The sequence below is a fragment of the Falco cherrug genome, chromosome 12, assembly GCF_023634085.1.
Source record: "Falco cherrug isolate bFalChe1 chromosome 12, bFalChe1.pri, whole genome shotgun sequence".
In the NCBI taxonomy this organism is placed as follows: Eukaryota; Metazoa; Chordata; class Aves; order Falconiformes; family Falconidae; genus Falco; species Falco cherrug.
In genome coordinates this window covers 383,194-405,038 of record NC_073708.1, presented here as the reverse complement: position 1 = coordinate 405,038, position 21,845 = coordinate 383,194, and the positions used below count along the sequence as shown (strand labels likewise).

General features: G+C 39.8%; 1 long non-coding RNA gene across 1 annotated transcript; it reads right to left on the bottom strand.

The window, feature by feature from the left end:
* Positions 1 to 1,672: 1,672 nt before the first annotated feature.
* On the bottom strand, positions 1,673 to 11,745 carry LOC129737188 (uncharacterized). The gene is made up of 3 exons (XR_008734760.1): positions 11,663 to 11,745; positions 6,640 to 6,720; positions 1,673 to 5,256 (listed from the first exon to the last, which is right to left on the bottom strand). It is a non-coding gene; the product is annotated as an uncharacterized LOC129737188 (long non-coding RNA).
* Positions 11,746 to 21,845: the final 10,100 nt, after the last annotated feature.

Here is a 21,845-nt window from a genome sequence, read left to right as displayed (position 1 = left end):
CAGACAAGGTCTTAGAAGCTTTCAGGTATTTTGATATTTGCTTGCCTCTAATTTTAAGGGACAAACAAATCCTTTTTTTATTCCCTCTCTCCTGATGGGCCTTGCAAGGCATCGGGACTGTCACAGGACAGCGCAGCAGGAGCTCAAGAGCACTTGGCTCCCAGGCTCACAGACTGGTGGCAGAAGGGAATTCCACATGGGCTGCATGAGGAAAGGTGCCCATCACTCCACCGACTAGTGCCCCACACCCTGACAAAAAACTGACCATTCAAATTACATGATAAAAGGGAAATAAAAATGAATGAAAGCCACTTGGTTGTTCTTTGGGACTGCAGATCCTGACATACAAGGATGAAAATTTAAAAGCTTATTTTGTGGCTACAATGTAAATCTTTCGTCCTATTATTTATTCATAAATCATTCATTAATTTCTCTTCAAGCACAATCATTGCAGAAAACAATAGTAATGCATACGAAGCCTTCAGCTGCATCCCCTTTCCTCAGCCGCAGGCTCGCTGGGCTCCTCCTTCTCTGGCGCCAGAGGGGTTTGCTTGGATACACGCCCCCTGCCCTCACAGAGCTGCCCATCTCCTACGGGCACAGCTCTTCCCAGACAGACGACAAGAACACGTTTCATTTTAAAGCACTTGGCTGAAGTTCCCATGAGCCTCCCCAGGGCTGAGCCAAGCCCCCTCCTCAGAAGCCTTCCCCACACCCACTCAACACTGCGGCATGTCCAAGGCAACACGTTTCTCCCACCAGAGAAGGCATGGCCGATTTCTACATACATACTGCTCCCCAGAAACTCCAGGCTCTTTTTGCGTTCCTCCATGCTCCTGCAGCTTCTGCTGCTGAGAGGTGGCTGTGTTTGGTGCACAGGTCACTGCCACCTGGAAGCTCCCTCTGGACCTTCCCACTACCTGTGTGGTGGGTGCTGGTGGTGCGGCATCGCTCGCAGCCTCTTGGGGTGACTCTGTCCCTGCTTAGGGCAGTGGAAGTTACACTGGACCATGAAGCTGCTGTGAAAATGTAAGAGCCCAACACTGCCAGTGTTGGAAGTCCTCAGCACGGCGGCTCCTGGAGTGCCTCCACCTTCCGACAGTCTTGTGGAAGTCAGCAGCATGTGCTGGCATCAGGGGCCACCTCCGTGGGCAGGTGAGCAGACCCGAGACAACACTAGGGGAACAAGAAGTGCCGAGGAGGGAGGGGGAAAGCGAGACGGACAAGGCATGGAGGGCAGAGAAGACAAACACAAGACAGGGAGATAACGCAGAGGCCTCTGCCAGAAATCAGTGCTTAGACTTCCCTGGGGGTTTGGAGGTAACTGCATCCCCAGTTCAGAGCTCATCCCTATAACAAAGTCCATTTATACTTAAATAAGCCAATTTTATGAATGTCAACTTGTTTTTTTCTGGTCTTATCTCTCAAGATTCCCTACATTGATATTTTCCACTGGTCTAACATAAGCTCTGAAAGATGCTGGTTTTCCCTGCCTAACGCATCAACTATTTCTGAAGAAAAAACACATTTCTTATTGTTTACATGCAGGATAAAGTATGTCATTACTAAGCTGCAGTTAAGTTACTCTCTATTAAATTACACTTGTACACATTGTAATAATTTATAGGCAATGCAAGTCTGGATTCAATTTTTATTTCCCTTCATTTGAATACATTAATATTCTTCTATTTCTTTGGTACACAGCATTCTGTTTTCCCACAGTGCTGAATCCTTCAGAAGCATAAAACATAAGTAGTCACATTACTGGAGGGGGGATAAATGCTACTCATACACATTCAAAAATCACAAGTCTTTGCAGAGAAAGAAAAAAATAACACAGTTTAGCAGAGTAAGAGATTCATAAGAAAATGTAGCCAAGAAAACAAAAAGAGGTGCTCAACTTTCAAAGGGTGGGAAAGGCCTCATAAAAATAACTTTGCTTATGTATAAAATCAACTGCCATATAGCAGACCTGAAAAAAAAATGGTTCTTTGCATGTAGAGAGTCCCTTTCCTCGTAGGTCCCAACAGTATTTCACCTAGGTGAATCCCCCCTTCATGGACACGGGGAGAGGGGAAACAAAACCTATCCAGCCCGAGTGGCTTTGGTGAAAGCTACTGAGTAGTTCTGGGAGTGCAGAACAAGAACGGAAAATAAACTGGTTTCATCTCCTACCTTGTGCAGTATCCAACATGCACCGCAGGGCCAGGTCATCCACAGGACCCTGCCCTTCCAGCTACAGCTGAAGGCAGAGCTGGAGTGAAGGCAGGAGGCAGCTGCCGAGACCTGCCCTGGCCACCCTGCCGTGGGCGACAGAGCTGTCCTCTGTGCCCCTCCCTGGGGCCCAGCCCCAGCTCAGAAGATGCCTTTTGCCTGGTGAGCCACACTGGCGTGCTGCCACAGCTAAAGCATCACTGTCTCCAAGGTGATGACTTTTGAAACCTGCTAACCAGCTCCAGGTCCTAATCTTTACACAAATACACTTGATCAGAATAAACACTAATGGAAACTCCAACAAGACACGTGTGTGAAGGAAATGTAGAACGCATCAGACGCTGAAGTACTAACAAAGTACAGTGTCTGGGTAGTAACTTACACTGTGCAAAGATCTAGAGCTTGGTGTACATACTGGATAAATTAAAATCATATGAAAACATATTTTAATTATAAGACACTAATTACAAAATATGAGCCCCTAAACCACTGCTGGACTGCCTTTCTGAAAGTACAGACAGGAAAGGTTATAGAGCAAATAAACACTTCACTTGAAGAACTATAACTCAAAACAGAATTCTCCCACTTAAAAATGTTGTACAATCTACAGAACCCACAAATCTAATAAGTGAACAGGAGGATTTCAATTTAGTTTTTAGAATAAAAGATGATTTACAAAGAAAACCTAAACATTAACCCAAGCACAGAAATAAGTTGTGCACACCAAGGGTGAGTGCAGAAATAACCTTTGGAGAAGAGGGAATTTATAGCTCCTGCAGAATCCTCTCTCCAGTTTTGGGTTTGTACTTGACATTTTGAGTGCATCACTTTGGGACATAGCCATTGCACTGAGGCAGCGCATAAAGCAAATAGAGAATTGCCTGTTTTTTTATCTATAGGACAGCAATGAAGATGGTAATAGAGAGGAACCTTTAAAAACTGTGCACCACACCAGAAAATGTGCAATTCTTACTGGTGACCCTCTGGGACATTTCAGTACATTAAGGAATATTCAGGTGTCTTTGGTGTCAACAGCAAACACTGAAGTAGCTAGGGGACTTTATTGGAGCTATAAAGAATGTTTTCCAGAGGGGTTTAGATTTATACACTGAATTCTCCCCTCTCATACTGCTCAACTATCAAGGGAGCACAAAGCTCATTTTTCAGTGTGTTAGATCCATAGGAATGCTGGTATTCTTGGTTATCTTTAATAGGATACTGCTCCATGCCACAAAACCTGTGGCAAAAAACTTCTTAGTGTTCTCAACAAACTGTATTTTGTGATTTTGAATTCAAAAGAAAATTCCACACCTTTTCATGAAGTGATCTACGTAGTACATGTGACACAAAAACATCAGCTAATGACAAGGAGACTTTTACCACATCCTGTATCTGAAACCTGAGGATGAGATTAAACGGCACCTTACTTGCATGAAAACCTATTCACAGTGCGTTTGGGAGGAACATAGCACGCACTTCCCTGAAAAACTGTATGGAACCCCCATCTCGCTCAAGGCAAAACTGGAATTTAATGGAATCCTTATGTTAACTCATGGCATTCCTAGCCCTAAGCCCACCGAAAGCAGTATAAGCTTTTTAAGGTGGGAGTGATGTTTTGGGTGGGGTATTTTTGCAAAGAAAATGGTCAAGCTAAAGAGAGGAAAAGGGAATGAATCAGCCCTGGGGTGTTTCAGTGGCAGGGACGAAACCCAGGTTTTGAATCCTTGTGCTGTTCCCTCCATCTGAGCAGAGCTGCACTAAGTTCTGGAGTTCAGTGTAAAGAGCAAAAACCGGCAACTCACCTGCCAGTGCTGGGGAGAGGAGGTACTAGCACGGGAAGAAAGAAGTGCATGCCTCCTGCTGCTGGAAAGGGCAATAAGGACAGCCAGGCACAGACTTCCCAGGCGCAGCCCCCATTCCCACTGGAGGTCCTCGGGACCCATGACACCATTGCAAGTACGGCGGCACAGCTGAGGAGGGAACCGTGCCTGCCCTAAAGGCAGCCCCTCTTCAGTGGCAACGGCTGCTGTACGTACAGTAAACATCCTGTTCCTCTGCAGCCTGCAAGCTCAGGGAATAAAGTTAAGCCATAAAAAGGTTTTGTTGTTCATGAAAAATTCATGACATGAGGGACAACTCCTCAGACCAACCTGGCCAGTCTTCAGCCCGCAACTCTGGCCTGCAGCCACGAGCGTGGCAGCAGTGATGTGCTGCACCAGGCTTCCCCCACTGGTGGCCAGGGCTCCCAGGCCACCACAGAGGAGGCAACGGGGCCTGGGGACAACCTCTAAGCTCTTGGATGAGCTACCAAGGCTTCCTGTAGAGGTGTTTTCTGTATTGTAACCCCAGAGGACATCTGATTCTGCGTTTTGCCCAGCCAGTTTTTAAATGGCATCTAACTCATACTGCAACCAGCTCAGGGAACTTATTAGACAGCTGTGCCCTGGACTTGGTTGAAAATTGTAGCACAGCTGGAGCCTCACCTGATTTGAATGCATTCATGCAATGTTAGTCAACTATCTCAGGGAAAATGGCAAAACCCAAAACTATTTACTCACACGTAAATCTGAGGCTTTTTTTTTCTATTTTTTTGTGGGGGAGTGAATTTTTCTGAGATCTGTTGCCTACTAAAGCAGTTATGTGCAAGTAACCTCTACACAAAAAGAAAGCATACACAAGGAAAGGTACACAACATTATATATCTCATAATCTGAAGTCCAACGTTCAAAATGATTAATCAAAAAGTTTCAAGTCCTTGCTACCCTCCATATAATTCAACGTGTATTTAAATTCTTCTGGTGTCATCTCTCCCCACTAAGTCTTGTTCAGATTGCCACAGGAATTTATTGCAAATTTTGCAGAGCTTTTGACCTGTATCATCTTATTAAACTTTTATGAAAAATCAATGGAGTTCAATCATGTTATGAGCTGTTCTTCACACACGTCAGTGGCAAATGGAGAGGTCTATTTATCCCAAAGCCTAGAGTGAAGATGCTGAATTGGATACAAGTCTTTGATCATATGTCCATGGTGCTGATGAACCTAAAGATTTAAGAAAATAAAAGATATGCAAATTTGGAGAAAAATATGAGACTGAGAATTTGGAATCAACATTTTTGAAGGAGGGTGGGTTACAATTACGTAAATGTAAATTAAGTAATTGCATCAAAAAATATTTCAAATAGACGCCCTAGGGAGCTATGTTTTGATTCAAGGGGGAATAGGCAGCTTGATCACATAATGATGTCAATAGTATTAATTGAAGAAAGAGAAAAGAAGATAGAAGCGTACTTCCTCCTTTTCTTTCTTACTACAGTCATTTTTTTACAGCATGAGCAGGGTAATGAGTTGCTGGTGCCCTTGTCTGGGCCAGTGAACTCCAAGGAATGTGTCTCCCCCGGCACACACTGCAGTTCTAGTTGTGAGCAGGAGTGCTGGATAGTCCAGGTACCTCAGGAAAGACCTAACAGGAGGAGTGAGAGACCTGATACGCTGAGGATACGATGAACACACCCCCCCAGACCACCTGACATCACCTGTGCCTGCCTGGCAAGGGCTGCAAACACCAGCATCTGCAGGGGTGTGAGAAAAATAAATGAATAAATGGATTGCCTCTTAGTATGAACTGTCACACCTTGAATATGGACTGTGGGCTGCAAGGCTGCTGTTGCTGGCTTACTGCTTTTTTACCCATTTTATGAGCACACAAACAGGACGAGCAGTTCAACACCACACTGCAGTTGCAGACACTGAAATAACTAGGAACACAATTCTGCAGAAACTCTCCTGAGGAAGTTTCATTACTCTAAACTCCAGTATATTGAATAACCAATGCACAACACATTAAGCTTTAAGAGAAAAGATAGTGTCTCATTTGTTCTATTTCTCTATTTTTCTTATTGTTTTTTTATTTATTTTTCTTTATTGTTTTGTTTTTAATTTCTGTGAGTAAGCAGTATTGGTATCCTGCTGGCTTCCTGCTAGCCGCAAGAGAAGGAAGGGGAATTTTTGCAGTAATTTAAAAATACACTGGAAGTATGGAAAAATTAAGAATTCGGGGGGGTGGGGAAGAAAAAAAAAGAAACTAAACCAAGGCAAAGCAAACCAACAAAATTAGCCTTTATCTAATAATCAAAGTAGATGAGAATTCTACAAAGAAGAGGCTGGTAAAACTGGGTCCTTAGTAACAATATGCCTGTGATATTTCAAAGCAAAACTGTGAACATAGCTTGCTTTGTTTGCCTTGGTTTTGTTTTCTTGGATTTTAAAGCAAATTTTTGAGTGGTCTCCAGAAAGCCATCACAAGGTGTACAAAAGTGAGATTACTATTCATATTTCTCAACTAGAGGCATAATTCAATAGTCCATTGCAAATAGAAGAGAAATGTTTTGAAACTGATGACATTCTTTCTGTTTATCATCTTACCAAATCCACAGGCTATTTGTTTTTATGCCAGCCATTTTTTTCCAGGAAAAGGCAGCCAATATGCTTCTTGTAGGCATCTTGCTATAAATAAAAGAAAAAAAAATTAGTGAAAACCATAATAGTAAAACAGACACTATGTTTTAAAATTTTCAGAGACACAAATATATTTCACACAAACTCTTTCACCTCCTAAATAAAGGAAGGCATTAGGCTCAGACTGATATTAGTTACGTTAACTATAACAACTGGAAAAGCTTTTTACATGTGTTATGCATTTAATTAGAGCCTGAGCCCTTTCATGCTACAAGCATACCTTAGCAGAGACTTGCAGGTTTACCCAGCTAGAATGGATGAGGATCAATAGGCCAGCTTCGACCAGTAACAAGTCTGAACCTAAGGAGCTTCATGCACAGCAATGCATTTTTGCTAAATTAATCTGCAGTCTTGTACTTTTTACCTTGGCTGCCTTTGCTGTAGGAAACCGAAGTCACACTACAATATATTGCAAAAAGGAACTAGGACCAGGGCTTAATCTTAACAAATGTTGAGTTCATTTTGTTGCTGTGTCCTCTGAAGGGAATGCTGTTTTGCTGTCTTCAGCCTTGATTACTGTGGGGAAAAGCCCTAAATGGGATATTCTTTTGGCCTGATAGACAAAACATGTGTGTTGATGCATCTCACAATGTGAACATGGTCATCAAGGGAATTGCTGCTTAACCATTCTAAAGTTAACTTGGGTACTGCAGAATGTTTCCATGATCTTACGTGTACTGAAAAGACAATTGAGGAAAAAAGGTTTAAAATGCTATTTTCTGCAATTTACATCAAGTACTTCTATAACGTAAGAAGCACACAATAAATGACGACAAAAATAGAAAATTATGGTCAAACAATACTCACTTTACTCAAGATATAAATACCTTCATCAGCTGTTATCTAACAAAATTTATCAAGACAACAGGGAATGTCTGGAAAGAGACTCTGACCACCCTTTTGACTTCAAATAACATAGAAAATAAACTTGATTGCATTTAATGGTTAGTTTAACATCCATTAAAACCAAATTTCCAAGCCTCAGCTCTGCTCTGTCATTAAATATAATCATCCCTTGGGAGAAAAGGAATTCATTCAGTTGTGTATATGAATGATATTTTCTGTAATGACTTTTCCAAAGCTGACTTGTGGCTCGGGGTGGTTTGTTTGGGTTTTTGGTTTGCATTGAGTTTTCTTTTTGTTGGGGAGGGAGTGAGGGAGTTTTGAATGAAGACAAAGTTCAGAACACAGGTATCAGGTGTGAATCTTTGGTACTTAAGTTTATGTGATGAGTGGCTGAGTCCACCTCAGAGTTGGGACTGGAAAAAACAGGGGCTTCAGACATGTCTCAGTCTTACACAAAATTACAGAAATCATCAAAGTTGCTCAGTTTCAGTCTGTAAAATGAGGGCAACAAGATTTTCCTGCCTTATAGCGGTATCACTATATTATAATCCATTAATCCTTGGCAAGTATTTTAATACCATACAGATAAAAACCATATTCATAAGCAAAGATAGCGCTACCAAGTTTAACAGAGTTATTCACAGGCTAGGAATAAGTGAGCAAAGGAAGAACTTCTTAATTTTCATTATAGATGTTTAGATATTTTTGTCAGTCTTTATCAGTATGTCACAGGTTACATTCTTTTATAGTGTAAAGGGCAAAAGGGACATTAATTTCAAAACTAGGCCAAGTGACCCCAGCTGAAGACCCTGTCCAATCCTGCTCCTACTGAGTATGAGGAAAATAGGACTCCTCCTAATTCTGTCAAATTTGCAGAAAAGCTGCAAAATACTCTTTCTTTTTCCCCTTGCAATTATGCTGGTTGAACTTTTTTTTTTTTTAATACACTTATTCTGCTCATGCCATATATGTTATTTTATGGGAAAGTATACTGTTAGATTAATAAAATCCCTTCCAGCTTCAGTGTGGTGCTTCTTTATGAATCAGTGTAGCATGTGTTAAAGATCTAAGTTCTAATTACTGTAAAGCAACAAGAGATGGAGGGAGGAATATGTAGTTCATTGTCAGTCATTTTATCAAATAGCATCCACATTTAGTTGGAAGTAAGGACTAATTAGCAATCTCCTTCCTCAGTAACTACTCTCCTTTAGCTTTTAAGCCAGGCCTGTAGGTAATTAACAGAAACTCTTTGGTACCTATAAGACAGACCATTACATTTAGTAAAACCTTAGCTTTAAAGAAGGGCACGACTTAGCCAATGCCGAGGAACTCTGACAGGGCTAACCTGGATATAATCAAAATTATTTCTCATTGTGCTCCAATTTAAGGGGAAAGGACAAAACACGGTGAACTGTCAAGTTTGCTTAGTTTTCAGTTCACTTCACTGGATGGGGGGATTAAAAAAAAAAAAGACAACTACTTAAGAGCTACACTGCTGAACAACAAAAAAATCATAACAGTCTCTGTCTGTGGAGGAATTTCATAAACATTCCAAGCAAACCACTCTGCTAAAAATGTCCCTTTATAGTGAAATCATGTTTAATTAATCTTATGACAGATGGAAAAATGTACATGTGTAATATACAAAAAGCTTATTTTTAAATGACTAGACCAGGTTTTAATTGCTGATAACCTCAGGTCAGATATACAATAGGCCAGGCCTCAGTGAAGCTGTAAACTTGGCATCAGTTCTCTACATTCAGGCATGGTCTGATCAGATTTTGTTTTGCAGAGGTCATTTAATTAGTAGTATCAGTAACTCTTACTACCTTAACATTATCTTCCTTTAGCTAATTATACCATTTTGCATGTGCGAAGTAAAACAGGAATTAACAAAATTCCAATGGCTTACTTAAATGACAAATAACAAGCCATTTTAAGAAGAAATCTCCTAGGGAGTGCGGAAAAACCTGCAGCTGAAGGCGAGCGAGTCAGGATGTGTAACTCTGCACAGGCATAAACAGGAAACGGAGCAGCTTGCGTTTGGATTGACAATCTGGCTCCAAATGGCTCATCTACAGCGGGCACAATGCTTGACCCCTGTCAAACATGAGAACCATGGTTTTGCAAGAGTTCTCTGTTCCCAGTACCTCTCGGGGCTCCCTTACGTAAAGTAAAATCTTTCTCTCTCATTCTGCATGGTCAAGAAAAGTCTTGCTTTGCAAAATACTTAAAGTTAATGATGTCACCTTTATTGTAAAACATTTCCTTATGCATCTACTTCCTATAGTTTTGGCAATAAACCCCCTGGAATGGTAACATCAGAGATTAATCATTTTTTAATGCAGAAAAATATTCAGTTCTTTTATTGTCATGTTCCAGTATAACATGGGAACTAGCTCAACCTTCTAGAAAAGACGTCTCAAGTGCTACGCCCATCTGTGTCACCAGGGGTTTCACCCTACTTCTTCTATATATTTAATATGTTTCTGATGCACGGACCTTGTAAGAACTAAATACTGTGCAAGCTGGTTATGCAAAAGCTTACCTTGGTGTTTCTAGAGTGTGTGTCCTGCAATCAAAGTGCACCATAATGCCAGGAGACTACCTCCGTGCAGAGCAGTGCCGTACACTTGCTGGGTTCAAGGATTCAGGAGACAGGGAAATGACAGAAAAGCTCAGGACAATAAGGTGAATTATAGATCTTCCATGACAGAGATGTATCAGACCCTTTCCATTACGTTCCACAGATAAAGTTGCCTGTAAGGAGCCATTTCATCTGTGAAAACGATGTGGGCGTTGCAGAACTCAAAGGAAATTACCAGCAGTAACTTTATGCCTAAGGTTATTTGCCAAGCCAAGGGTTTGGTCTTTGTACAGCAGACACAGCACTAAGGAAAGGAGACTTAGCCTTGCAACAAAAAAATAATAGTGAGAAAAGCTTGAAAAACTTGAGCTTGCTCTGGTTCTCTGCAGCATTGGGGGCTGGGGGGGGGGGGGGGGCGGGGCATGGTGCAGAACACCACAAACAGGATTTTCACATCAATAGCCTAAAGTTAAATATTTTATTAAAGCTTAGAATGAAATGGCACTGACTTGAAAAAGTTATGCATACCAAATCTGGACCTGGGAACCTCACGCTCAAAGCTTCTGAAAATAGAAATTGGTCTTGTATGCAATGTAACAATTATCAGCTAGAACACACCAGAAAAATGCACTATTTGCCACATCACCTTCACAACTAATAGAGAAACCAGATATTAAAGTTTAATGTTTATATCTTACACTATGGTCACGTATTGTTGTCTGAAAGGAAAATGGTTTTGTAAAGCATTTCATTTTATTACACGTACCACTGTTTTTTAAGCTTTTAAAAATACCAGAGAAGATTGGAACAGCTTCAGTTGTTCATTCATACATTTACAGAGGCAGTTAAAATCACACTTACAAAAGTAACAGATCACATCATATTTCTCAATACTAAAATAAGTCTTGTAATATTCAAATTCTTGTATTCAACATTGTAATTAACATGCTTGCAGAGAAACAACTATTTGTAAACAAGCAGAAACATTTGTTTATTAGGTATTATAAAATAACCATCCTTTTTAAATATTAATAGCTTATTAAATAAACCTGAATTCAGAATTATAATTTCCCTATCCACTTTGTAAATGCACTAACTTTGAGAATTACAAATCTTCTCCGCGGTATAAAGATCTTAAAAAGAGTATCACTAGCATACTCCAAATAGACCTTCAGAACATGTCCCCAGCAGCCCTGTTTTGATGCTGCAGAGCCCAGTTTATTCAAAACCTCTAAAGTGTGACAGGAGTTCTCTCTCAGAGGACATACGCACATTTTTGTCCATTTTGTGAGAGTTAGTGCTATCACTAACAAGAAGCTAAATGACATATGCTGGGATAAATACAATTGGTATAAACAAATCATGAACATCAGTATTAGATTCTTGCGGTTTAAAAATGTTTTTCAAGCACCCTTTTTTAAATATTGTATTATTTATACCATGGTGACCAGCAACAGCTAGGTCTACAGGGCACAAACGAAAGAAAAAAGCCCTTACCTGAAAAGGCTAATGACCAATTCAATCTTCTCTAAGATCTTAACAACATGATGTTTGCGGGGAGGAGGGAGGGCAGGTTAAGTTTAATCTTAAAATGAATTGAAATAACAGTTCATTTGTGTTTTGGAAACAAATATTCTGCAGATGGATAACAGCTTGCATGTGAACTTTCACTCACATATTTGAAATAATATCTCTCAGTTCTTTAAATCAGTACAATTTAGGGTTTTTTTAGTGCTTCAAGCACTTTTGGGTGTTCTTGCAAGAATGATATACTATTAACCAGAAGCCATGGTTGCAAAACACAGCATTCTTTTGGAAAGGTTTTCTCACTCACAGTCTTCCTAAGAAATTCATTGCAGCTTCAGGAAGAACAATAGACTGAACTAAGCTTGTGTCCCACAAATTAATTTATTTTAACAAGTAGAAGGCAGGGATCTAGACTTTCAGTAAAGCAGACACCAAGAACAAAGGTCAGAAGAAGGAGATGCAAAATGTCCATTTGTCACTTACACTTCTTAATCACTAATAAGACAGCAGTAGATATCTCAGTGTCTTTCAGGGAAGAAAGCAAACTATGGCACCCACAAACATACCCACGGGACAGCCAGCAGTCACTGGTGGCACTCTGCTACCACAGTGAGACAGTCCAGTGCAGCAGCAATCGGCTCAGTGCCCGTGCAGTGCACGCTCAGCGCGTGGGGCGGTGGGAGGTGTTGGAAGGAGGCTACACTGGGGGAAAAGCAAAGGGAAATTAGATGGGACAATCAATTGCAGTATTTGAAAGCATGTGATTAGCATACAATGACCTATTTCCTATTTTTTTTTAAAAAAGGTTCAGTGGCATGTATTTCAGGCATATTCAGAATGTTATTTTAACACATAAGCAACAATAGTTCAGAAATCTCTGATATGAACTGAGGATGGAGCTAAGCACCCCAGCAGTGACACAATATAAACTTCAGCACATGAAATACTGGAAGTTGATGTAAACAGCTTTTAATAGCAGTGAACATTTGTTCGCTTTGTTTAGACCATCTGGATGTTCCATTGTGTTCAGTTCAACACCGACTGCCATCGGGTGACAGTTGATATATGTTAAGTACAAGCAAAGTGCCTCAGCCCACTCCAGGGACCCCGAGAACTTTTCAGCGTTTTGTGGAATATGCTGTCAGACCGCAGCACAGCTGCCTGCATCCTTAATGGCGCTGGGCCAAGTCCTCTAGCTTTTTTTAAAAAAAAAAAAAAAATATCAAAGCAGAGTTTTGCTTTTACTGTTTGAAAGGTTAGGAAAACTATGCCAAAGTTCTTCCAGGCAGCTTGGAGAGCATCAGCTGACAGGAATGATTTTCAATACAGAGCAAAGAATAAAGAGAACCACTAGTCCTGAGAGATTCCAGGTTTCACTCATTTTACATGCAATGTGGCTAAGAGCCATTTGAAAGCAAAAAAAGGTTACTAACAAACACAATGATGTAATTGTTCTGAAGAAAAGATAGGAAATCAACAGTTAGAAGTACAGAGATTTTTCCATGCCCAACCAATATTATAATACCTTATATGCTGTCTACATTTTGGCTAGTTGGTGATGCATCCTCTGCAGGCAATTAAAGCTGGGTTTCAGGCACATTGGCCATTTCGTGTTTAATCACTGACTGTGAAATGATTTGACTCCTGAAATTAAAGGAACTATGTAAAAGAAAATGATTGTTATTATTGCTACTATTCTGCAGAAAAAGCAGCAATCTGAAAGCTTATTTGGATGCATTCAGGTACCAAAAAAAAAAAAGTATTTTTAATTTTAGGGTACAAAGCTGAAATAGTTTCCTCAGCCTTCCTTTAGGATGTTGATCATGTAGCACAAAACTGTTTCTCTACCTCCCGAAGTATTACAATTTTAAATACCATATGATACATCTGGAATGTCAGCAAAAATCTTAATGTCTTTTTTTTTTTTTTAATTTCAAATTAACTGGAACAAGTATTGAATAACATGGGAAAATACACCCTAGGTGCTCACAGCATATGAACATCCCTTCCTTTGCTTTCAGTTATACCTGTTAGATTATTTAATCTCTTTTGTCACTGGCTTTTTCCTGCAAAGTTTAGCTCTTATAAGTTTGACTCTTAGAAGCTGTTGCAGTAACCTATCCAAGAAGGTAGCACACAAGCAGCAACACTCCAGGGTTTCTCACATTATACCTCAGCTCTGACAGGGGCTGAGCCCATGTATTAGTTTCCATTCCACTCTGTTTAACAGGCTCACACGAAGGCTATTCCAAAGAGTACTGGGTGATACTAGCTGTTACAGTCGTATCCACATTAAACCATCCTGGGAGAATCAATCTTTCTTCATCCACTTTGAAGCTACCAAGCAAACATTATGTACATGGCAATTTCAGTCACTGTTTGGAAATAACCGACTCTTCCTTTTTTTCAGTCTAACTCAAGAGAAATTACAGTCCAGGAATAGAAATACCTTCCTCCTCCTAAAAAGATTACAAAGAGTGCCTCCAAATTATTTTTGAAGTCTATGGAAAATTGTCCTGCAAATGATATGCATTTGAATGAAAGTCACCCCTTTCAAATGCAATGAAAAGAAGCAACGTCTCCAAGTGAAGTCAGCAAGTAGTAAATTCATTAATATAAAGAATGTTTTACATAATGTCAGAAATATCCACATCTTACAGAATCAGGTCAAAAAATAAAGATGATCAACACATTCTGCATTCAAGCTCAAAAAACATGATCAAATTACAAGATTCAAACATAGTCCACTATTACTGTAAAGGAGTCACTGCTCCGGCTGGAGTTAATATCCAGCTCATTTATATTGCTCACCTAAATCAATGGGACAACTCAAGTTATTCCGCTGGATTTCTGCTGCTGGAAGACAATAATGTATCTACATGTCCAATGTGTAGGTAAATTCTAAACCTTCTCTTCCATTGTTGTAATGTGCTAGCTTTTATAATTCTGCAGTCAGAACAGTAAACACAGGGTTGCCTCTTTTCAATATTATTACCATTTTGGAGAGTTTTTGAAAAGCATAATGCACCATCAATTAAGCATTAAGAAATGTATATCAGGTTTGCAATTTGAATTTACATTTATGCTAGGATTTCTAACAATTTTATAAAGATTAAAGAAATACTGCAATGCTGTTGTACTGCAAGTACTATACAATAAGTTTTACCTCATTTCCAGAAAGATAAACAGGCACAGAGAAGACAACTTCGTCAAAGGGCATATGATGTCTATCTAGCTCTGGCTCTGTTCAAGGGAGCCTATCCCAAATGCTGCTGATGCTCAGGCACCCTTTTTTCCATTTATTACTTGAAGTATTTTGATTTTTTTTAAATATCCCCCTTTTTTTAATTTAAAACTGTTAAGTCCCAAACCACCAGTTCAGTAAGACCTGGGCTGAGTTGCAAACACATCACACAAGTTTTCAGTTAGCTGATGACTAGGACTCACCTGTGATGTTAATGGAAATAGAAGCTATTTATTTACAGGCCAAGCAGTTTGTGATCAAATGTTTTGCACATTTCTCTCTGCTGTTCCAAACACATGTCCCATCGTCAATTACATTACATCCTTAATCTTCTTAGTTGTTTTAACTTGCTTTTTTTCCCCTTACACTGCCTAGTCAACAGAGCTGCTCATCACAGCAGGCTACATAATCACCAGCATACTCCATCCTTGTACTGCACTACACAAATACAACAAATGCAATACATTGTCATTGTCTTACCATAATATTAAGGTGTGAAAAAATTATCAACTGATTAATATTGCACCAGACAAAAAATCTATTATAAGTTAATAAATCATGGAATAATTTGCTCTTTCAAAAACAATATAATCAATAGATTGCATGCTATTTTATACCATCATGTAGTTAAGCAAAAGAAAAATGCAGACATTAAAATGTCTCAGCTAGGAAAAAGTCTAAAGTTTCTGCTTTGTTTTTGAAAGAATGCATTGGTTATCATGAGTTCATGGCACTCACACACAAACCAGGCAAGTACTTAAATTTTTGCATTTGTGTAGCACTGTAATATTTCAAAAGAAATTGAATTTAATCAGATTCAGTAGAAGTTATTCAATAGCTGATAAATGGATGCACTGTAAAATGTAATGTCACTTAGTTAAAAAAGAAAAGAGAGAGAAGATGCTAATTCTGCTGATGAAGATATTGTTTTTCCCCTCTTGTGCCCTATTCATTATGCAAGGCTGCAGAATATGAAGTGTAGTGTGTGATCCGGGCAATCTAATGATCTCCCACACCTGCTCATCTGGTACAATTTTAATTAACACTCCAAGGAGGTTTGTCAAGAGTAATCAAAAACATTGTCGCTTATAAAGCTGTGGCAAGAAATCAATAGTTTTCATCAGAAAAGGTAAGGTCTGGCATAACTGAACCATTTAATTGCTTCATTCCAATAAACAAAAACTGCACATTTTAATGACTTGATTTTGGAGATCAATATCTAACCACATATTGCATTAAACAGCAACATGTGGTGGGATATTCACAGTCATTTCAATTCAGAATGAAGCATCCCTCTTTTTTTTTTTTTATTTCATCTCAAATGGCAATAGGTTGCTGAGCCTATGCAGTGCTATGATTTATATCAAATGAGTGACCTCTAGGGCCGTAAGACTAGAACGGGTGACTAGTTCTCAATGGTAAGCTACTGGCACTTGACAAAGTGCCTGAAGCAGAATGAATTTACTTCTCTTTTCCTCAATCATCAACAGGCTCTGCCCTGACCCCCATACTGACTCCTATAACAAGATCTCCTGTCTCTGACTGAAAAATTTACTGTCATGTCTACTTTTCATTGAGCTCAAGTGAGTACTTCTGTCACCTTCAGTGAACTGAGTCTGTAAAAGATTTAACTAAACACCAGTCACAGTTTAAAAACTAAGCAAGAACAACTCATATAAAAAATACCGCTTTTAAGCACTTCTGTATTTTAGGAGTCCAAGAGCTATGCCCTTTTATTATGGTTTTGCTTCTTTAAGTGTTTGTCATTAAACTGTTAAAGCTACTGCTCCACAAAGAAATGAATGAAAAACTCATAGTATAATACAGGTATCATAACATTAGAAAAATCTAGTCGTACTGGAACATTCCTCCTGGACACAAATGCAGCCACAGCTTAAATGCTCATGAACTACGAAAGACTCAACAACATGAAATTTTACATATGAAGCGGCATCAACTATAAATCACACAGCCATTTGCATTCATGATCTGATTTGTGTACTATGTGCAGTATCACCATGCTCAAAATATGTCTATATACAGTAATAATATTAACAAGTTTTTCTGCTATTCAAAGATTTTTAACTTCAAAGCAATACTTTTAAAACATTTTTTCCACACACTTCCAATTACAACAGTTATCACAGAATATATGATACCTAGCTACACATAAAAGCATGCATGGTACATCATTTTAACTAGTATCTTACTAATGTTTTAACTTTATGAAGTAATAAAAACTAATATTGCAAGAACTCGGTCTATCAACAATAAGGCAATTAAAAGGCTGACACTTGATGGTTTATTCCAACATCTCACTAAAGCCTTACACAAAATTTTCACTCCCTCTTTAATTTTCAATTCTTCTACCCTCCCTGCTTCACAGCTTCTGGCTATTGGCTTTTACAATCTGTCCCCAGAGAGCCAGGAGTTATTACCCCTGTCGATGGAAGAGAAAGGGATGTTATTCCCCTGTCACCCTCTCCGGCTCCAGCAGATTCCTAGCTCTGATCTATAGCCTTCATTGGAGAAAAGCGCCTGACATGCTGTTAGTTCTCAACCCTGTCAGATCCATCTACCCATGCTACTGGCATTACTTACTGGACTCAGAGTCACAAGAGTCAGACCAAAAATTTGAGAAGAAAACACTATATCCACTTCTATTTCCGTAAATATAAGAGAGAAATGTCTACTGCAAAACGTGCAGGTTTTCAGGAGGCACTACTTGTCACGTACGCTCTGAATCTGAGCTTAGAAGCAGTTGAAGGAGTATCTGAAATTATTTGTGTTTACAATAGAAATACTGCATAGCCCAGGCAGCATCAGGTAAACCCAAAGGATGCAGAACAGTTAACGAAAGGGACTTAACTAAATTCAACAATTCCTTCAATACTTTTTTAACAAACTAGTGCTGAATTTTTTTACGGCTTCCCTTTAATTGACATTCACGTGGCTGCTACATGAAATGGGTACCTTTGCCGGCAAGTGAGAGGCAGCACAAGACGGTTATGACTCACTCTGCATGTATGCTGCCTGTCACCCCGCGACACAAACCTCTACATCAGCATTTTGTGTGGGCTATTTTACAGGTCTTCAACAGTAAATTCACCCTTAATTGCAAAGGTTAGTACCAGTGTAAAGGTATCAATAAGGCACCTGTGTAGATGGCTGGTTTAGTTCGCCTTATATGCCACACAACTAGCTGAATGCACTGCTGTCCCTGCCTGATACTCTGGCCTCTGCTGCCGCCTCCGCTCAGCGAGCTCGGGCCAAAACCATTGTGTGTGGTGTGACTGTCAGGTAAGGGGTGATGCTTCACCCCAATACATGCGGCTTTTGGTCACAGCCGGTATCAGCAGTACAGGCAAAGCTGGGAAGAAGCAGCCCTACCACAGCAGGGCCCAGCCCCTTTTTGGGCAATCCAAATGGTGACGGGTGCCAGCCCTCTCCTCTCCTGCAGGCAGAGCTTCTCATGTACCTGCTTGCTGTCTCCTTGCCTTTTTTCTTCCCCCTCCCACTCTTCTTTCTTTCTTTCAACAAGGCCACAGGAAGAACAGATTTGCTTTCCCTTCACAATTTTTACAGAGCAAGAGCTCCCTTCCCATATTTCATCATAAGTAAGGAGGCTGAACACAGAACATTTTGCTTTTTCCATGTCCTTTCTCTCCTTGTACTCAACAAGAAGTAGGAGCAAGTGAGCTATTGCTGGAGGAGATAAGGGATCAGAGTCAAAGCAGCAACATTAGACAGTGCAGGATGAGAGCTACTGGACATTGCCCAGGTGGCCCAGACAGCCAACAGCACCCTGGCTTGTATCCAAAACAGCGTGGCCAGCAGGGCTGGGGCAGCGATGGTCCCCCTGTGCTCAGCACTGGTGAGGCTGCACCTCGAATACCATGTTCTGTTGTGGGCCCCTCACTGCAGGAGGGACACAGAGGGGCTGAAGCGTGTCCAGGGAAGGGCAACGAGGCAGGGGAAGGGGCTGGAGCACAAGTTCTGTAAGAAGCAGCTGAGGGAACTGGGGGTGTTATGCCTGGAGAGGAGGAGGCTCAAGGGGCAGCTGACTGCTCTCTGCAGCCACCTCGCAGGAGGCTGTAGGCAGGGGGCGGTTGGTCTCTTCTCCCAGCTAACAAGTGATGGGACAGGAGGAAATGGCCTCCAGTTGTGCCAGAGAAGGTTTAGATTGGATATTAGGAAAAATTTCTTCACCAAAATGATTATCAAGCATTGCAACAGGCTGCCCAGGGAAGTGATGGAGTCACCCTCCCTGGAGGTCTTTAAAAGACGTGTAATGTGGCACTTGGGTACATGGTTTAGTGGTGGACTTGGCAGTGTTAGGTTAGTGGTTGGACTTGATGATCTGAAAGGTCTTTTCCAACTTAAATGATTCTGTGATTCTATGATTTACTTTTCCAGGTCAGAATTGTTTTTGACCAGAGAAATCACCACATGATCCTTTGGAAATCAGGAAGTTCAGCAGATACTCTATAAATTTACAGGTAACAGCTAAAACGCAGACAGACTTCAAGATTCACAGTAGGCGAGGGAGTGTTCCTGCAGAGGGGAACAGTAAGTAGCAGAATAGGATCTTGATCTTGAATGAGCTTCTGTTGGAATAAAAATAATAAAAAGTCTTCACCTTCAGTATCCCTCAAAACCCAAAAACGTGCTGCCTACAAGTTCTTACTCAGTATCAAGAAATCAGCTCTTTATCCAGCTGAATCAGCTCTTGCTTGTTTTTTAAGTTTCCCTATTCGTTCCAACCTCCACCCTCCAGCAGAAACGGCAGCACTCATAGCTACACAGGATGGGTTTCTCCTCTGACAAGCAACAAGAACAGCCTGAAATCTCACAAGACAGATCGGTAAAGTTTTCCAGATAACTGATGTTTGAGACATTCTTATACAATAAATATGTGTTTCTTTCACTTTCTTGAGGTACAGAGCTATAACCATAATCGGTTTTATCTGCTAAAGCCAGCAAACAACATCTTAAAATGATTTAAATAGGCACAGCAGAAGTTTCAAAAGACAAGCAAATGGGATATTACTGAGAAGGAAAGAAGGGGGGGCAACAACAGTATTACTTAAGATATTCCGTGTGAGGAAATACTAGGATATCCTTTTTAGCATGAGGAGAAACAAGAAATTATTTAGTGCATCTAACCCAGGAAAGTAATAGAGTAAAATTACCCAGAGAGTAATAGAGGAGGTAAAAAAGCAAACTACCTGCTTATGCACAACGGTAGCTGCTCTTTTTCCTCAGAGGCACTGAGGCCTATCAGAAAGGATACAGACTGCTTTCTAATGGCAATTTCACTCCAATTAATGTATTTTATCCTCCTGGATGTGAATAAGTTTTTTCTCATTGTAAGAGATTATAACTGCAAATGACTATCATTAAATGTGTGCCTCAGATGGTGTGAAGACATTTAACACAGGCACTCTCTGGGCCATACATGTCTAGGTTTGCACATGCAAACGTATCCTTGGCAGATTTTTACACTCCTTATCTGGAAAACTTTCTGTATAGAAAACTGTATGACATGAATACATGAAAAATGTAATATACAAACGTGAAAAACAACCAGCTTAATTGTCCACAAGCATCCTAAGACAGCATTTTTGGTTAGAGTTACTTTTAATATAAAGTTCTACTGTTCAGACCTTCACGAGCCCATAAAATTTAAGAGAAATGCAAAACGATAGGCAGATTTAAAAATTAAATGAAGAACAGGGTAGCCAGGCAATACAAATGCTAAAAGGTAGCACAGCATTTCAACATTCGCACTAGTATAAACTTAAATTATTTGCTGTATTTGTTACTTCCTGAACATATAAAAACACATATGGTCTGAGATGGACGCTATCACATGCTGCCCAATTTAATGATTTCATTTTCAATTCATAGCTTTGTCTATCTTCTTAAAGGCCCAGCTCTTCAAGCAAAGCAATTTAAGAAATGCTTTGATATTTCTTAAGTGAAAGCTGATACACTATGTTTCTACCCTTCATAGGGGTATGCCCACATTAGAAGAAGGAGGAGTAGAGGGTGTATATCTTAACCGTGATTCAAAAATAATTAACATATGGCAAAACTCTCCTGTGAACAAGAGTCCACATAGTTTTCACATCCTTTAGCAGTCAACGTAAACTGTAGCAGGAACTCCACTCACTAAAGGATGATACTAGCAGCTGTTAGAGAGGAAAATGTTCTACCATAAATACCAACCACAAAACTCATCCTAATTTGAATTCTACACAAGCAACTACATACTGCTAGTATGCCACTGAGACATTTAGAACAAAAATATGAGTTTTTCTTTAGTTTTGGTTTTATTTTTTAGTTTTTATTCAGTTCAAATAGATGGCATTAGAACAGCAGTAAGGATATGCCAAGTATAAGGAATAAACATTGAAAAGGCTCTTGGTTTCATGTATAAATCCCCCTAAACCTTGGAAAATCAAAATGAAATGCATGTTAAATCATTGGGAAGAGGTCTCAGCACTGCAGGACCTCCAGTAAGCTTATTCAACATTTTCTGCTCTATTAATTGATTCCTTATCAATTCAGAATAATCTTTTTAAAAAAAAAAAAAAAAAAAGTTTGCGCTTATATTATTCCTAAATATGAGTTGTTATTCATAAGAACCCTTGAATGTGACCTCATCACTTGCCAATAACAAGTTACAAAGGTGGAAAATGTCACGTTAAAGTTCCCAAATTGTACAAATAACCCACTACTTAGAACAGTAAACCAGATTCTCCTCTTTTGAACTAAAAATCTTTTATGTTTTTCAAAATACCATATAGACCTTTTGCTCTAACCTGCATGGGGCATGCAACAGCAGAAGAGAAGATGCTCCCAAGGGGACAGAGGAAATAACACAACAAGGAAATAAATACAGCA